This window comes from Cherax quadricarinatus, unplaced genomic scaffold, assembly GCF_038502225.1.
Source record: "Cherax quadricarinatus isolate ZL_2023a unplaced genomic scaffold, ASM3850222v1 Contig1829, whole genome shotgun sequence".
In the NCBI taxonomy this organism is placed as follows: Eukaryota; Metazoa; Arthropoda; class Malacostraca; order Decapoda; family Parastacidae; genus Cherax; species Cherax quadricarinatus.
Window position 1 is genome coordinate 49823 of NW_027196855.1, and position 18649 is coordinate 68471.

The 18649-nt window shown below is 35.4% G+C and overlaps 3 non-coding genes across 3 annotated transcripts; all 3 read left to right on the top strand.

Moving 5' to 3' along the window:
• Window positions 1-3606: 3606 nt before the first annotated feature.
• TRNAF-GAA (transfer RNA phenylalanine (anticodon GAA)) lies at window positions 3607-3679 on the top strand. Its single transcript has one exon. It is a non-coding gene; the product is annotated as a tRNA-Phe (tRNA).
• An 11185-nt stretch (window positions 3680-14864) lies between these two features.
• On the top strand, window positions 14865-14937 carry TRNAF-GAA (transfer RNA phenylalanine (anticodon GAA)). Its single transcript has one exon. It is a non-coding gene; the product is annotated as a tRNA-Phe (tRNA).
• An 89-nt stretch (window positions 14938-15026) lies between these two features.
• Window positions 15027-15098, top strand: TRNAC-GCA (transfer RNA cysteine (anticodon GCA)). Its single transcript has one exon. It is a non-coding gene; the product is annotated as a tRNA-Cys (tRNA).
• Window positions 15099-18649: the final 3551 nt, after the last annotated feature.

The following is an 18649-nucleotide window of genomic DNA, read 5'->3' on the forward strand; positions in this document are numbered from 1 at the left end:
TCCTATCATACATTACATGGCCTCCTGCAGTCTTCAAAAGGGTGACACCACATTTCTTTACCCTACCCTTTACAAAGGAGGCATAATAGTCACTACCTATCAAAATATTTATTGGGCCTACAGAATCATCACTTACACCAGAAGGTGTTAAATTTACATTATGTGAGAGTCTTTTTGTAGCTTTACTAAGCCCTACTGTAGATATTTTCTCTGGAAGTCTATCTACAATTACTGCATTAACACGTTTTTTCTCATTGCCCAACCTGACAGTTACATAAACAGTGTCATACAATTGAGCCCTTTTATCTGAGAGAAAACCAGATAATTTTAAAGCTGTGAGATCTCCCATCTGTACTTTCATACCATCAAGGCATTTACGTTTTATGAAAGTACGCTGGGATCCCTGGTCCAATAATGCATTTACATTTTTTGATTTGTGCATTTTATCATCAATTTTTACCTGTAACACAGGTAAGGCTACTTCAGCAAAACCATCATTATTAACATTAGCAGCAATTTTTACATTAGCTACTGTTGTGTCAGGATTGTCAACATTATCATTATTATCAACATTGTCATATAGACCCTTACACATGACTATATGGTGTCTTCCTTTGTGACATTGATAACAGTTGTTTAATTTGGCATGACAATCCTTTACATTGTGATTACCTAAACACCTGATACATCGGTCAAGTTCCTCCAATCTTTCAACTTTATCATTCCATGAATTGTATGCATTGCAATTCTTAGAAAAATGAGTACCCTTGCAGAAAAGACAATCTTTCTTTTCTCTGACTGGTTTCTTATTAACTGGGCTACTCTTAGGAGGGTACTTATTCTTCTTACCTTGTGAAGAATCATTATTTCTGATTCCTGCTACTTGATATGCACCTATGCAACTCTTTTTAGGAAATTAATTTTGATTATTAACATTGGGATAATTTTTCCCTTTGTGAAACTTGACAGATACCTCAGAGTTAATATGTGTTGCATCTTTAAAATGAGTTGGTTGGCTGGTCTGCAACTGAACAATTAATTCTTGTAGACCTAGTCTTATTTCCTCCAGACCAAAATTACCCTTGTGATATTTGTTCGAGATTCATTCAAGTGTTTTACAGCTTAATTTATTCTGTACTATGACACTCAATAACCAGTCTGATTCCTTCAGATTATATTTATTACTTAAAGTTTTGAGAGTGCTCTCCAGTTTAACTCTAAACTGCTGTAAACCTTTGTAAGTGTGATCTGGAGATTTTAAATTAACAATGATATTCACTAGATCCAACCTACTTTGTTCTATATTACCATAAGTGACTTTCAACAAGTCAACTGCTTCCTTGTAAGAGTCATCTACATTGGGAAAGGCTTGTATCAGTATGTGAGCATCTCCTCTTACCTGTCCTTTCAGGTAAACTAATTTAGTTACACAGGCTAGGTCACTCCTGTCATGCACAGCGGCTTTAAAAATTGACCAAAATTCCTCCCAATTTTCACCAGGATTACATACAGGTAAACATAGTTCTGGGAGTTTTGGCAAAGACATATTATTTGTTGGAGCAGACTGATTAACTGCCTGGTTTACACATTTTAGTTTATTCAAGGCCTGACTTTTACAAGAAAGAATCTTTTCCTCTAATTCATAATACTGATTAATCATGAGATCTATTTCAATCTCATCTACACAGTTTACTAATAAATCTCCTTCATATTTGTTGTAATAATTTGTATGAATCATATCTATTCCGTAAAGCATCTAAATACAATTTTAAATCATCAGTATTCACAGTTTCTTGATTCATTAATTCCAAGCACTTATTATATGCCTTGGTTACATGAAGTTTTCTAACCTGTAGTGATGCTTTCTTTACTCTGTATTCCATATGTTTGTCTTCTACATCAATTTCCTCAATTTCAGCCATGATGCAATGTATTAAATTCAACCCAATCAATAACACTGATTACAACTTACAACACTTGTACAACTTACCTTTGAATAAATCCTAGCTACTTGAGCTTAGCAATTACATGTATAATATAAATTTTAAATGTACATTAATACAAACTTGGCTCATCAAATTTAATATTATACAAATTAATAAATCCTTCCCAGAATTTGGCATAGCAAATTAATATTATACACATTAATATTAGTTACACTTGGCTTATCAATTACACATACACTGATATAAATCTTGGCCAGAATTATCTTGTCAAATTAATATTATACAAATACATTAATATAAATCCTAGCCACTTTGGCTTTGCAAAATTAATATACACATTAAATAGCTACTCTTGGCTTATGAATTACACATACACTTATACACATTAATATAATCTTTAGCCACACTTGACTTATCCAAATTAATATTGTAATAATTATAATCCACTACATATTAAGTAAATTTGTGAACTTAACATCCACCTCCTTCTGTGATTTCACATATAATTATTAAGTAATTAACTAATTAATGACTTCACTAATTACCTCCGGTTCAAGAAGGGCCAACGAGCAAATTAAATGTGGAAAATTGCATTTATCTGAATGTATCATTATGTACATAACAGTAAATGAAAAAAGATAATTATTATTTATCAGTTAGACAAGTAGGAATTTGGGACACCTAGGTCGCAAAAAATGTCCCCCTTCGATACCTACCATTGTCATATCCACAAGTTGCTCTGGACCTATTAATTATAAATAAAAGATACATCCCCAGGGATGCTGGTAAATATATAAATTTGTGGACTGTATATTAAAATTGAAAAAGGATTATATATACACACATTTATATAACAGAAGGAGAATATATCTTAATCATAACACTCACCAATTTGACTGGAGATTAATGTGTCATGTACAGGACCCCCCCTTTTGCCTACATTTATGAAAATTTTACTGGCCAGAAATTAAACATAAATTAGACAACTTATCTGAGGTTCCTGGAGTTGTCCTGTCCTGTCGCCTGATATCTCAAGTTATGCAGGAATGCACATCCAACAATTTCGCCTCCTATTTGAGAGGTGTCAGCCCAATTTTAACCTCTAGAGAACGAAAATTCCTTCCCATTACACTAACGTTGTACCCGATTCAAAAACCAAAATGGCGACTACTCTTCTGCGCAGGCGCAGGCTCAGTTTCCCATTTTCCATAATATAATTTTCATTAAATACAAAATAGGCCATCTATTTACCTATAAATTACCGTATTAACGGAAAATATATACAGTATTTTCCACAAAACCTTTAAGTTAAAAAAAAAAAGAAGAAAGAATGGCAGAACAGAAAACATTTTTTGAGACAACGTTTCTCTAAGGTTCCCAGCTCTTTCATATCTAAGATTGAATTAATAAAAAGTTTGATCGCCATGTGAAACGTAGTTTTCTTAAACTTTTCTAATTTGCTGTGTTGTCTTTGTTATCAGTCAATGATTATTGTACTATAATTTGGCAAGTGACCACGTGAATAATTCTCTCTTGGCTTATTAAAACTATCCCGACCCTGATATGTCATGCAAAACAATACTAAATATATTATGCTAAAATATATGCAAATACAGAAAAGGTGATATTTATAAGAGAGCTTATGTCTATACCTAATATCGCCTAGATAGCTCAGCTGGGAGAGCGTTAGACTGAAGATCTAAAGGTCCCCGGTTCGATCCCGGGTCTGGGCATCATTTTTCTTTATTTAGCAACACACTCGACAATTTCCATACAGTGACTTTGGCTGTGTGACTGTCTCTTAGTAGGATAAATGAATCAGACGGGGATGTAGCTCAGCATTCGACTGCAGATCGAGAGGTCCTTGGTTCAATCCCGGGTATCTCCTTAATGTTTTAAGTGATGCTTACGTGAATTTTTTCAAGCGGAAAGGTGGTTATTGTCACTCACATTCAGATGTCAAGAGTGTATCTCAGACCAATGTCAGTAATCAGACGGTAGCTGCGTCACATATGCTCAAAGAAAATACTACACGTGAATTCAAAGATCCACTATCCATGCCTCTTTCCTCTACTAGTCAACATTTTCCTCTTCTTAATAATTCTTCATTCTCCTCTCCCCTGCTAACCACTACCCTTTCCCTCTCCTCCTTCTTTCCTACAAACAGCTTGAAGGTGAGAGAGACAGTTTTCTCTACCACGTATATATTTCGAAAAAATAAAATTTTATCGGCCTTTTATAGGCATTGTCAGCGAACTTTAGTAATGAGATATTTCACTTTTTTGTTCGATTTCTAATGAGCATAGAAAATATGCAGAAATATACACATTTGAATAATTAGTTGCGATGTTCATCATTTAGTGTTGGGTAAGCAATCGAATATTGTTTTTACTCTAATTCTCCCTTAAACATTTTTTCGATTTTGGGAGTTAAATATTTGATCGGTGCCGTGTGAGGGTTGTCAGGCCTACACAAGCCTAGAATTCTGTTGATGGAGGGTAGGCGGCCGAGAGAATGCAGGTAAAAATATTACTTTCTTGTCAGTTTGATGCCTATTTTGAAGTACTTCCAGTACTCAAGCAGAACAAAATCCAGGCAATTTTCAGAGGTCTTTAATAACCCTTTGTTTGTATCAGTTACGTCGCTCCAAACTCCGCCCATCGTCCCATTTCACCACCGAATCACGTTAATTTGGATATATATATATATATATATATATATATATATATATATATATATATATATATATATATATATATATATATATATATATATATATATATATATATATATATGCAAAACAACCACTGTGAAAGAATAGAGAAATTCCAAGCGCTTTCGTGACTACTCACATTATCAAGGAACAATGAAAGTAAAGCATCCAAGGAAGCTATATAAGGGGTCTGGCCAACACCTCACTATCAGATCCCACAACGGTTAAACACCTGACGCGCGCCGGCCCAACTGGACAGGTCCTTTGCACAACTCACCAACAAACTATTCTACCCAAGAAAATTTAAAAATTATTATTTGTCCAGTGTATTATTAAATTCTTCCCAAATTCTATTAATTATAAATGGATCTAATTTATATAAACCAAAGGAAATATTCATATTATTGTCAAAACTGCTTTTTATGAAACAAGATTCAATTATATTCCTGTCGACCATGGACTTGCCTGATACTACTTTCTCAACTTTTTGAAAACCAATTGGATGGTTAAAATCTCTTAAATGAATAAATAGAGCATTGGAATCTTGTCCAGTTCTAATGCTATATTTATGTTGTTTTAATCTTAGTTCGAGATTTTTACCAGTTTGACCGTAATAAATTTTATCGCAAATTTTACAAGGAATCTTATAGACACGTCCTTCAGCATTTTGGGGGTAATTCTTTATCAAAAGTTTTTTTACTATATCAAGATTTTTGAATACAACTTTAATATCAAAAGTCTTAAGAAGAGAAGGCATGTCAACCAAGTTTTCATGGTAAGGGAGAACCAACATATTTTTAGTTGAATAAAGCTGGTTGTCCCTTTTTGGATTGTTAAAAGTATTTCTAGCAACTTTAAAAGATTTATCAATTATATTTCTTGGGTATTTTAAATCATAACCTATTTCATAAATTTTGGATATTTCCTCATCTATGAACTCAGGACTACAAATTCGTAAAGCTCTCAAAAACATTGATGAGAAAACAGACAGTTTGACTCTATCTTGATGCGAGGAATAATAGTGGACATAGGAACAGTTATTTGTAGGTTTTCTGTAAATTTTAAATTTGAATTCATTATTACCCTTAATAATTAAAACATCTATAAAAGGCAATGAGTTATTTTCTTCAAACTCAACAGCAAAGTTTATAGAATGGGCTAAGTTATTTAATTTTCCAAGGAAATGGTGTATATCTACATTTTTTGGCATAAGACACAAAATATCATCAACATAACTGAACCATTTAGCTCTATTAGGGAGGATTGTGTTAAGCAACCTTGTTTCAAAAAATTCCATGTATAGGTTACTATGAACAGGTGAAAGAGAATTTCCCATTGCCATACCAAACTTCTGAGTGGAAAACTTATTAAATACAAATTTTGCATCAATAATGCAAAGTTTAATAAGTTTAATGATAGTAGGAACTTGCAATGGTAAATCATAGTTAACGAGTTCTTCAGATAAGAAACTTAATAAATCATCAACAGGAACTTTCGTAAACAAGGAAGTAACATCAAAACTAACCATGTTAAAATCATTTAAGTCAGTCAAGGAGCTTAATTTATCAACCAAGTCTATGTTGTTTTTAACATTAAAGTTAGAAATTTTGCCAACAATAGGGCTCAAAATATCAACAAGCCATTTGTATAATTTATATGAAACTGACCCTATGGAGCTAATAATTGGTCTGACTGGATTCCCTGGTTTGTGTTTTTATTAGTCCATACATGTAAGGTAAAGATGGATTAGTGGAAGTAAATTGTTTGACTAATTCATCTTTGCCTTTCAGTAGAAGTTTTATTGTTTTATTGAAATTGCTGTTAACAGTTTCTAGGGGACTTTTCCTAAGTTTAGAATAGGTTTCAGTATCATCTAAGAGATCATTCATTTTTTCTTGGTAATCATTTTCTTCCATAATTACTATTGCATTTATTTTGTCTGCTTTAGTAAGGCACAAATTTTTATTGTTATTAAGTGTATCATGAGACTTAAAGATTCTTTGAGGGCAATTTGGAATGTTTGGTTTTAACATAGAGCTATATACCATTCCTTTACTAATACTTATTTCATCAGAGGATAAATCAGAAAATTTTTCAAAGTTACAAAAGGCTTTTGCAATTTCAACATTATTAAGTTTTTTTGAAGTTGCAAAACTTAGGCCAAAACCTAGAGCAGCAGTTGTATGTTTGTCTAAAATTTCACCTGATAAGTTAATTACAAAACTTTTATTAGCATGCTTTGTTCAATCACAATTTTCAATTAAAATGTCTAATTTTCTTTGTAGTTTGCTCTTGAGTTCATTACAAATTCTTCTGAGTTTATTATAACAATGATCCAACATACTGTGTTTCCATTCTGATGGAATGGCCTGATTAAAAGAGTATTTTTTGTTACTCAATATTTTGAATGCTTCCTTCTCCTGTATTTTAGTAATTTCAATATGTTTCTGAAGAATAATTCTCACAAAATCATCAAAAGGACGATCTCTCATGTCAAGGAGTCTATTGGGTAAAAGAGACTTGGGCAGAACCTGTTCATTTAAAATTTAAAAAAAAAAATAAGTCGAATTTTTAACTTGTGGGACTTGATCAGTGCAGAAGAAAACTGTGAAACAAAAGATATATGATTAGGAAAGCTTATCGAGAACATTCTGAAGAGTCGTGTGGTATCCATTAATGCAAGAAGATCACAGTAAACAGGTGATTTCAGAATATGCTAAGCAACCACTCTGAAAGAATAGAGAAATTCCAAGCGCATTCGTGACTACTCACTTTATCAAGGAACTATGAAAGTAAAGCATCCAAGGAAGCTATATAAGGGGTCTAGCCAACACCTCACTATCAGATCCCACAACGGTTAAACACCTGACGTGCGCCGGCCCAACTGGACAAGTCTTTTGCACAACTCACCAACAAACAAACTATTCTACCCAAGAAAATTTAAAAATTATTATTTGTCCAGTGTGTTATTAAATTCTTCCCAAATTCTATTAATTATAAATGGATCTAATTTATATAAACCAAAGGAAATATTCATATTATTGTCAAAACTGCTTTTTATGAAACAAGATTCAATTATATTCCTGTCGACCATGGACTTGCTTGATACCTCTTTCTCAACTTTTTGAAAATCATTTGGATGGTTAAAATCTCTTACATAAATAAATAGAGCATTGGAATCTTGTCCAGTTCTAATGCTATATTTATGTTGTTTTAATCTTAGTTTGAGATTTTTACCAGTTTGACCGTAATAAACTTTATCGCAAATTTTACAAGGAATCTTATAGATACATCCATCAACATTTTTTGGGGAATTCTTTATCAAAAGTTTTTTTACTGTATCAACATTTTTTAATACAACTTTAATATTAAAAGTCTTAAGAAGAGAAGGCATATCAACCAAGTTTTCATGGTAAGGGAGAACCAACATATTTTTAGTTGAATAAGGCTGGTTGTCCCTTTTTGGATTGTAAAAAGTATTTCTAGCAACTTTAAAAGATTTATCAATTACATTTCTTGGGTATTTTAAATCATTACCTATTTCATAAATTTTGGATATTTCCTCATCTACGAACTCAGGACTACAAATTCGTAAAGCTCTCAAAAACATTGATGAGAAAACAGACAGTTTGACTCTATCTTGATGCGAGGAATAATAGTGGACATAGGAACAGTTATTTGCAGGTTTTCTGTAAATTTTAAATTTGAATTCATTACTACCCTTAATAATTAAAACATATAGAAAAGGCAATGAGTTATTTTCTTCAAACTCAACAGTAAAGTTTATAGAATGGGCTAAGTTATTTAATTTTCCAAGGAAATGGTGTATATCTACATTTTTGAGCGTAAGTCACAAAATATTATCAACATATCTGAACCATTTAGCTCTATTAGGGAGGATTGTGTTAAGCAACCTTGTTTCAAAAAATTCCATGTATAGGTTACTAAGAACAGGTGAAAGAGGATTTCCCATTGCCATACCAAACTTCTGAGTGTAAAACTTATCATTAAATACAAATTTTGCATCAACAATGCAAAGTTTAATAAGTTTAATGATAGTAGGAACTGGCAATGGTAAATCATAGTTAACGAGTTCTTCAGATAAGAAACTTAATAAATCATCAACAGGAACTTTCGTAAACAAGGAAGTAACATCAAAACTAACCATGTTAAAATCATTTAAGTCAGTCAAGGAGCTTAATTTATCAACCAAGTCGATGTTGTTTTTAACATTAAAGTTAGAAATTTTGCCAACAATAGGGCTCAAAATATCAACAAGCCATTTGGATAATTTATATGAAAGTGACCCTATGGAGCTAATAATTGGTCTGACTGGATTCCCTGGTTTGTGTGTTTTTATTAGTCCATACATGTAAGGTAAAGATGGATTAGTGGAAGTAAATTGTTTGACTAATTCATCTTTGCCTCTCAGTAGAAGTTTTATTGTTTTATTGAAATTGCTGTTAACGGTTTCTAGGGGATTTTTCCTAAGTTTAGAATAAGTTTCAGTATCATCTAAGAGATTATTCATTTTTTCTTGGTAATCATTTTCTTTCATAATTACTATTGCATTTATTTTGTCTGCTTTAGTAAGGCGCAAATTTTTATTGTTATTAAGTGTATCATAAGACTTAAAGAATCTTTGAGGGCAATTGGGAATGTTTGGTTTTAACATAGAGCTATATACCATTCCTTTACTAATATTAATTTCATCAGAGGATAAATCAGAAAATTTCTCAAAGTTACAAAAGGCTTTTGCAATTTCAACATTATTAAGTTTTTTTGAAGTTGCAAAACTTAGGCCAAAAACTAGAGCAGCAGTTGTATGTTTGTCTAAAATTTCATCTGATAAGTTAATTACAAAATTGTTATTAGCATCCTTTTTCCAATCACTATTTTCAATTAAAATGTCTAATTTTCTTTGTAGTTTGCTCTTGAGTTCATTACAAATTCTTCTGAGTTTATTATAGCAATGATCCAACATACTGTGTTTCCATTCTGATGGAATGGCCTGATTAAAAGAGTATTTTTCGTTTCTCAATATTTTGATATTTTGAGCCCTATTATTGGGAAAATTTCTAACTTTAATGTTAAAAACAACATAGACTTGGCTGATAAATTAAGCTCCTTGACTGACTTAAATGATTTTTACATGGTTAGTTTTGATGTTACTTCCTTGTTTACGAAAGTTCCTGTTGATGATTTATTAAGTTTCTTATCTGAAGAACTCGTTAACTATGATTTACCATTGACAGTTCCTACTATCATTAAACTTATTAAACTTTGCATTGTTGATGCAAAATTTGTATTTAATGATAAGTTTTACACTCAGAAGTTTGGTATGGCAATGGGAAATCCTCTTTCACCTGTTCTTAGTAACCTATACATGGAATTTTTTGAAACAAGGTTGCTTAACACAATCCTCCCTAATAGAGCTAAATGGTTCAGATATGTTGATGATATTTTGTGTCTTATGCCCAAAAATGTAGATATACACCATTTCCTTGGAAAATTAAATAATTTAGCCCATTCTATAAACTTTACTGTTGAGTTTGAAGAAAATAACTCATTGCCTTTTCTAGATGTTTTAATTATTAAGGGTAATAATGAATTCAAATTTAAAATTTACAGAAAACCTACAAATAACTGCTCCTATGTCCACTATTATTCCTCGCATCAAGATAGAGTCAAACTGTCTGTTTTCTCATCAATGTTTTTGAGAGCTTTACGAATTTGTAGTCCTGAGTTCATAGATGAGGAAATATCCAAAATTTATGAAATAGGTAATGATTTAAAATACCCAAGAAATGTAATTGATAAATCTTTTAAAGTTGCTAGAAATACTTTTTACAATCCAAAAATGGACAACCTGCCTTATTCAACTAAAAATATGTTGGTTCTCCCTTACCATGAAAACTTGGTTGATATGCCTTCTCTTCTTAAGTTTTTTAATATTAAAGTTGTATTCAAAAATCTTGATACAGTAAAAAAAACTTTTGATAAAGAATTCCCCCCAAAATGCTGATGGATGTGTCTATAAGATTCCTTGTAAAATTTGCGATAAAGTTTATTACGGTCAAACTGGTAAAAATCTCGAACTAAGATTAAAACAACATAAATATAGCATTAGAACTGGACAAGATTCCAATGCTCTATTTATTCATGCAAGAGATTTTAACCATCCAATTGATTTTCAAAAAGTTGAGAAAGTAGTATCAAGCAAGTCCATGGTCGACAGGAATATAATTGAATCTTGTTTCATAAAAAGCAGTTTTGACAATAATATGAATATTTCCTTTGGTTTATATAAATTAGATCCATTTATAATTAATAGAATTTGGGAAGAATTTAATAATACACTGGACAAATAATAATTTTTAAATTTTCCTGGGTAGAATAGTTTGTTGGTGAGTTGTGCAAAGGACCTGTCCAGTTGGGCCGGCGCGCGTCAGATGTTGAACCGTTGTGGGATGTGATAGTGAGGTGTTGGCCAGACCCCTTATATAGCTTCCTTGGATGCTTTACTTTCATAGTTCCTTGATAATGTGAGCAGTCACGAAAGCGCTTGGAATTTCTCTATTCTTTCAGAGTGGTTGTTTTGCATATTCTGAAATCACCTGTTTACTGTGATCTTATTGCATATATATATATATATATATATATATATATATATATATATATATATATATATATATATATATATATATATATATATATATATAAGATCACAGTAAACAGGTGATTTCAAAATATGCAAAACAACCACTCTGAAAGAATAGAGAAATTCCAAGCGCTTTCGTGACTACTCACATTATCAAGGATCTATGAAAGTGAAGCATCCAAGGAAGCTGGCCGGACCTCTTATATAGCTTCCCTGGATGCTTGACTTTCATAGTTCCTTGATAATGTGAGTAGTCACGAAAGCGCTTGGAATTTCTCTATTCTTTCAGAGTGGTTGTTTTGCATATATATATATATATATATATATATATATATATATATATATATATATATATATATATATATATATATATATATATATATATATATATATATATATATATATTTAGGTAGTAGGTTGGTAGACAGCAACCACCCAGGGAAGTACTACCGTCCTGCCAGATGACTGTGAAACAAAAACCTGTAACTGTTTTGCATGATGGTAGGATTGCTGGTTTCTTTTTCTGTCTCATAAACACGCTAAGATAACAGGGATATCTTGCTACTCCTACTTACACTTTGGTCACACTTCACAGACACGCACATGCATATATATATATACATACATCTAGGTTTTTCTCCTTTTTCTAAATAGCTCTTGTTCTTTTTTATTTCTTCTATTGTCCATGGGGAAGTGGAAAAGAATCTTTCCTCCGTAAGCCATGCGTGTCGTATGAGGCGACTAAAATGCCGGGAGCAATGGGCTAGTAACCCCTTCTCCTGTATACAATTACTAAAAAAGAGAAGAAGAAAAACTTTATAAAACTGGGTTGCTTAAATTTGCGTGGATGTAGTGAGGATGACAAGAAACAGATGATTGCTGATGTTATGAATGAAAAGAAGTTGGATGTCCTGGCCCTAAGCGAAACAAAGCTGAAGGGGGTAGGAGAGTTTCAGTGGGGGGAAATAAATGGGATTAAATCTGGAGTATCTGAGAGAGTTAGAGCAAAGGAAGGGGTAGCAGTAATGTTAAATGATCAGTTATGGAAGGAGAAAAGAGAATATGAATGTGTAAATTCAAGAATTATGTGGATTAAAGTAAAGGTTGGATGCGAGAAGTGGGTCATAATAAGCGTGTATGCACCTGGAGAAGAGAGGAATGCAGAGGAGAGAGAGAGATTTTGGGAGATGTTAAGTGAATGTATAGGAGCCTTTGAACCAAGTGAGAGAGTAATTGTGGTAGGGGACTTGAATGCTAAAGTAGGAGAAACTTTTAGAGAGGGTGTGGTAGGTAAGTTTGGGGTGCCAGGTGTAAATGATAATGGGAGCCCTTTGATTGAACTTTGTATAGAAAGGGGTTTAGTTATAGGTAATACATATTTTAAGAAAAAGAGGATAAATAAGTATACACGATATGATGTAGGGCGAAATGACAGTAGTTTGTTGGATTATGTATTGGTAGATAAAAGACTGTTGAGTAGACTTCAGGATGTACATGTTTATAGAGGGGCCACAGATATATCAGATCACTTTCTAGTTGTAGCTACACTGAGAGTAAAAGGTAGATGGGATACAAGGAGAATAGAAGCATCAGGGAAGAGAGAGGTGAAGGTTTATAAACTAAAAGAGGAGGCAGTTAGGGTAAGATATAAACAGCTATTGGAGGATAGATGGGCTAATGAGAGCATAGGCAATGGGGTCGAAGAGGTATGGGGTAGGTTTAAAAATGTAGTGTTAGAGTGTTCAGCAGAAGTTTGTGGTTACAGGAAATGGTCGACAGGAATATAATTGAATCTTGTTTCATAAAAAGCAGTTTTGACAATAATATGAATATTTTCTTTTGTTTATATAAATTAGATAAATTTATAATTAATAGAATTTGGGAAGAATTTAATAATACACTGGACAAATAATAATTTTTAAATTTTCTTGGGTAGAATAGTTTGTTGGTGAGTTGTGCAAAGGACCTGTCCAGTTGGGCCGGCGCGCGTCAGATGTTGAACCGTTGTGGGATCTGATAGTGAGGTGTTGGCCAGACCCCTTATATACCTTCCTTGGATGCTTTACTTTCATAGTTCCTTGATAATGTGAGCAGTCACGAAAGCGCTTGGAATTTCTCTATTCTTTCAGAGTGGTTGTTTTGCATATTCTGAAATCACCTGTTTACTGTGATCTTATTGCATATATATATATATATATATATATATATATATATATATATATATATATATATATAGCGGTGTGATAATAAAAAAAAATAAAAAAATATATATATATATAATTTAGCACGTCGGCCATATCCTACCGAGGCAGGATGACTAAAATAGAAAGAAAAACCCCAAAAGAAAGAAAAAACTTTCATCGTCATTCAACACTTTCACCATCATTCAAACATAATCAATGTCTTTTCAGAGGCGCTTAGATACGACAGTTTAGATGTCACTCCAAACAGCCAATATCCCAAACCCCTCCTTTAAAGTGCAGGCATTGTACTTCCCACCTCCAGGACTCAAGTCCGGCTAACTGGTTTCCTTGAATCCCATTACGAAATATTACCCTGCTCACACTCCAATAGCCCGTCAGGTGTCAAAAACCATTCGTCTCCAATCATTCCTTTCCAACACGTTCACACTCGCTTGCTGGAAGCCCAAGCCCCTCGCACACAAAACCTCCTTTACTCCCCTCCCTCCAACCTTTCCTAGGATGACCCTTACCCCGCCTTCCTTCCTCTACATATTTATATGCTCTCCAAGTCATTCTACTTTGTTCCAGCCTCTCTAAATGACCAAACCACCTCAACAGCCCCATTTCAGCCCTCTAACTGATTTTTTTAGTAACTTCACACTCCTAATTTCCACACTACAAATTTACAGCACAGTTGCCCATAGACACGACATCTTCACTGCCTCCAGCCTCTTCCTTGCTGCAGCATTTACAGCCCATGCTTCACACCAATACAAGAGTGTTAGTACCACTATACTCTCGTACATTTCCTTCTTTGCCTTCTTGGATAATGTTTTTTGTGTCCACAGATACCTCAAAACACCACTCACTTTTTTTTCCTTCATCAGTTCTATGGTTAATTTCATCCTTCATAAACCCTTTCGCTGAGAAGTCAACTCCCTAATCTCTAAACATATTCACTTCTTCCATACTTCCTCTCTCCAATGTAATATCCAATTTTTCTTTATCTAAATCGTTTGATACCCTCATCACCTTGCTCTTATCTATGTTCGCATTCAACTTTCTACCTTTACACACTCGCCCAAGCTCGTCCACTAACCTTTGCAACTTGTCTATAGAGTCTCCCAAAAGCACAGTATCATTAGCAAACTTTTCTATTTTGCTATTTTGTCTTTGTTATCAGTCAGTGATATTGTACTATAATTTGACAAGTGACCACGTGAATAATTCTCTCTTGGATTATTAATACTATCCCGACCCTGATATGTCATACAAAACTATTCAAAATATAACATGCTAAAATATATGTAAATACAGAAAAGGTGATATTTATAAGAGAGCTTATGTCTATATCTACTATCGCCTAGATAGCTCAGCTGGGAGAGCGTTAGACTGAAGATCTAAAGGTCCCCGGTTCGATCCCGGGTCTGGGCATGATTTTTCTTTATTTAGCAACACTCGACAATTTCCATACAGTGACTTTGGCTGTGTGACTGTCTCTTAGTAGGATAAATGAATCAGACGGGGGTGTAGCTCAGTGGTAGAGCATTCGACTGCAGATCGAGAGGTCCTTGGTTCAATCCCGGGCATCCCCTTAATGTTGTTTTGAGTGATGCTTACGTGAATCTTTTCTAGCGGAAAGGTGGTTATTGTCACTCACATTCAGATGTCAAGAGTTTTCCACAGATCAACGTTGGTAATCACACGGTAGCTGTGTTACATATGTACAAAGAATATACTGCACGTGAATTCAAAGATCCTTTAACAACAACAACAGAGTTTAGGTAAGACTCCAGGTGGGGTGAGCTGGGAAAACGGAATAGGCGAAGAATAGCATTAGAGAGGAGAGTCCACAGTTGAAGAGAAAGTGCCAGCAGCTAGGCGCTCGTGGTACAGAATGGAGAAGCAGTAGTAGCAGGCTCAGTTGCAACGGTCTTGAGGTGGTTGGAGGTCTCCAGTGTTGAAAAGCTGGCAGCTGGTTAGGCCGCAGGACAGGGTAGGCAGGTAGGAACATCAGAGGGAAGCCCACTAGTGGTGTTATATGACGTGATTAAGGTGGCAGGTTTGTAGAGGAGCCATTTTCTAATTTTTTGAGAGGTGGTAAAGTTTTGTCTTGTTACCACATGTGAAAAGTAGAGGCTTGATGAATTCCAGAACTTGGGTGAGTGTGAAGTGAAGAGGTGGTCAGCAGGCATACTTGACTGTTGCAGCTCAGTGCAGGTCATGGTGTCAGCATTCCATGGAGAAGTGAAGAAGGAAAGGTTTTCCCATGACGGTGTTCTGGAGTCATCAGTATGTTCTTATGAAGTGGATTCAGTAGGCGAGTATACAATGGTACTAGCAAGTGACTAAGGGTCGACAGGAGCAGTCGAGAGGTGTAATGGTGGTGTAACAGCAGGTTGGGTGACGTAGGAGACTGTGGTTGAGGCAGCATGAGCAGCGTTGTCGGCGGTGGAGGTGGTTGTGGAAGTTTCAGGAACAGTTGCTTGGGCAGAAGGCATCGGCAGGATGTCAGCTGAAGATGTAGAGTCCGGGAAAACGAAGGCAGGCATGTTTAAGACGGAACAGTTCGTTTATGGTGGTGTTGAGAGTGCCGGGGTTGGCTGTATTAGCAAGGTGCGCTTACACCATGCAACACAGTACCTTGGAGGTAGCTGCGTCCCGAAGTAGAGAGAGGGAGTTGCTGGGTAGAGAGGACTGTTGTGCGGCTTGAAGAATTCTAATGGTGTCAGATTCGAGTTTTGTTGTGGCTGTATATGTCGGCGATTTGGGGCTGCTCTTTTTAGCTTGTTTGATTTTCTTAGACAGTAGGCAGGAGCAGTAGAGATGTGAAGACGATGTAGTCAGTCCATCACCCTTGAAGTCGTAGATTTGAGGTTGTCAGTCCCTCAGCCTGAAACAATCTGAACGTCAAGCGACAGTGTGGAGACTTATATACTGTCGGAAGGAGAGGTACAGAGTAGTAGTAGTAGAGAGAATGTTGTCACTGAGAGGTCACGTCCCTCTCAGAACAAACAATTCTCACTTGAAAAAGTTGTCCAAGGTGTTTTCTGTTCTGTACCAAGATGCCATTGTGTTGCAGTGTCTGACAGAGTGAATATCAAAATGGTATACATTAACGACAGGTTGGTAGGTAAGACACATGGGCAGCAGTTAGGCAACTTTATTCCGAAACGTTTCGCCTACACAGTAGGCTTCCTCAGTCGGGTACAGGAAGTAGGCAGGAACAGTGAGAATTGTTTGATCTGAGAGGAACGTGACCTCTCAGTGGCTACATTCTCTCTACTACTACTCTGCACCTCTCTTTCCGACAGTATATAAGTCTCCACACTGTCGCTTGATGTTCAGATTGTTTTAGACTATGGAATAGAACTCTTCTCCAGGCTGAGGGACTGACAACCTCAAATCTACGACTTCAAGGGTGATGGACTGATTACATCGTCTTCACATCTCTACTGCTCCTGCCTACTTCCTGTACCCGACTGAAGAAGTGATAATGTGAGAGCATCTCACTTTCAAAGATCACAACAATGCATTTCCCACATCTGCTAGGGAAATGATGGTATCTATAATGAGAGCCTTCAAAACTAGAGATGCCAGGCTCATAATTATTCTCTTCAAATCGCTTGTTCTTTCTAGGCTGGAATATTGCTGTACACTAATGGCCTCTTTCAAGGCTGGCGAAATTGCACACCTTGAGAATATACAGAGAACTTTCGTGGCACATTTAAGTACGATAAAGCACCTACATTCCTGGGAACAGTTGAAGTCCCTTGATTTGTGCTCCCTAGATCGTGGGCGACAAAACTATATGAAAATATATACTTAGAATATCCTAGAGCGACTAGTCTGCACATGAAAATCACTCCCTACCAAACCAAAAGACTCGGCAGAAGATGCAAATCCCCACCCTCATTGAAAAGTAGGGACGCCACGAGTAGTTTAAGAAACACTACAATAAGTGTCAGGAGCCAAAGACTGTTCAACTGCCTCCCAACATAAGAACATAAGAACATAAGAACGAAGGAACACTGCAGAAGGCCTACTGGCCCATGCGAGGCAGGTCCAAGTCCCTACCGGCTTAAGCCAATGCACCCAACCTAGTCAGGTCAGGTCACATTGACTTAAGGGAGGAACACGGCAACCGACCTGTTAGCACAAGCTATCAGGTCTAACTCACACCCACCCACATCTACTCATGTATTTATCCAACCTATTTTTAAAGCTACACAACGTTCTGGCCTCTATAACGGTACTTGGGAGTTTGTTCCACTCATCCACAACTCTATTACCAAACCAGTACTTTCCTATATCCCTCCTGAATCTGAATTTTTCCAACTTAAAACCATTGCTGCGAGTCCTGTCTAGGCTAGATATTTTCAGCACACTATTTACATCCCCTTTATTTATTCCTGTCTTCCACTTATAAACCTCAATCATATCCCCCCTAATTCTACGTCTTTCTAGAGAGTGCAGTTTCAGGGCCCTTAGTCTATCCTCATAGGGAAGGTTTCTGATACATGGGATCATCTTTGTCATCCTCCTTTGTACATTTTCCAGAGAATTTATATCCATTCTGTAATACGGTGACCAAAACTGTGCAGCATAATCTAAATGAGGCCTAACCAAGGATGTATAGAGTTGAAGAACAACCTGAGGACTCCTATTATTTATGCTTCTTGATATGAAGCCAAGGATTCTATTAGCTTTATTGCGAACACTTATGCACTGTTGTCTTGGTTTCAGATTACTGCTAACCAGAACTCCTAAATCTTTTTCGCAATCCGTAATATTAAGATCTACATTATTTAGTTTATATGTGGCATGGTTATTGTCCTGTCCAACATTTAGAACTTTGCATTTGTCTATATTAAACTGCATCTGCCACTTCTCCGACCACTGCATCAGTCTATTCAAATCTTCCTGGAGTGCTCGAATGTCCTCGTCAGAATGAATTCGACGGCCTATTTTGGTGTCATCGGCAAACTTGCCGATGTCGCTCTTTATGCCCTCATCTATGTCGTTTATGTAGATTGTGAACAGCAGGGGGCCCAACACTGACCCCTGTGGAACACCGCTCGTGACGCTTCCCCACTCTGATTTCTCCCCATTTATGCAAACTCTCTGCTGCCTATTTGTCAACCAT